At 67.4% G+C, this 585-nt stretch overlaps 1 protein-coding gene and 1 long non-coding RNA gene across 2 annotated transcripts in view; both read right to left on the bottom strand.

Annotated features, from left to right (window-relative positions):
- Positions 1-579, bottom strand: part of LOC104848899 — a 9,084-nt gene extending 8,505 nt beyond the window's left edge. The window contains exon 1 of the long non-coding RNA XR_004515053.1: positions 474-579. This is a non-coding gene — a long non-coding RNA (uncharacterized LOC104848899). The remainder of the gene's footprint in view (positions 1-473) is intronic.
- Positions 1-585, bottom strand: part of Il12rb2 (interleukin 12 receptor subunit beta 2) — a 46,625-nt gene that overhangs the window by 39,838 nt on the left and 6,202 nt on the right. The gene's annotated exons all lie outside the window — the stretch shown is intronic.

Raw genomic sequence — 585 nt, 5'->3', positions numbered from 1 at the left:
GCAGGTCCCTCGGAGGCTGGGGACCCGGGCGCTCCAGCACCCTGCGGGCCAGGGGCTGGGACCCGGTGTCAGGCGCACAAGAGGTCTCGCGCGGGGGTGGACCAGGGTCAGGATCCTTTCTCCCTTCCTCGTCCCCTGCGTCCCGCTGACTCAGCCGCACCGCGGGGACCCGGGCGGTTGCGGTAACTGCGAAGGAGTCTGCTCAATTCCTCCGGGGAAGAGGGGCACGGAAGTCCGAATCCGAGCAAGCGCTGAGCTCCGACCTCAGCCCCCTTTTATTTTTTGATTTAGGATTTCGCTAATTCGCTAAATTGCCCTGACTGGGATCTAACATGCGACTCTCCTGCCTCGGCCTCCCACCGTGATCACAGGAGCGCGCCCCACGTCCGACTGGGTCTAGGCACGTGTAGCCAGCGCTGCGGTTTCCGGATTCCCGCGTCCCCGACCCGAGCCGCCCGCCGCCAGGTACTCACCGCGTCGCCTGCGCCTGCCTGGGCTGCCGGGGTCTCTGGCTTGGGCGGCCCCTTGCGGACACCCGGTACAGAATGAGGGTCCCAGGGCCGATCACAGACGCGGCAGCCGGCC

This window comes from Fukomys damarensis, unplaced genomic scaffold (genome assembly GCF_012274545.1).
Source record: "Fukomys damarensis isolate Sample0158 unplaced genomic scaffold, DMR_v1.0_HiC HiC_scaffold_33, whole genome shotgun sequence".
Classification (NCBI taxonomy): Eukaryota; Metazoa; Chordata; class Mammalia; order Rodentia; family Bathyergidae; genus Fukomys; species Fukomys damarensis.
The sequence above is the reverse complement of the archived record's forward strand: the minus strand, read 5'-3'. Positions and strand labels throughout refer to the sequence as shown.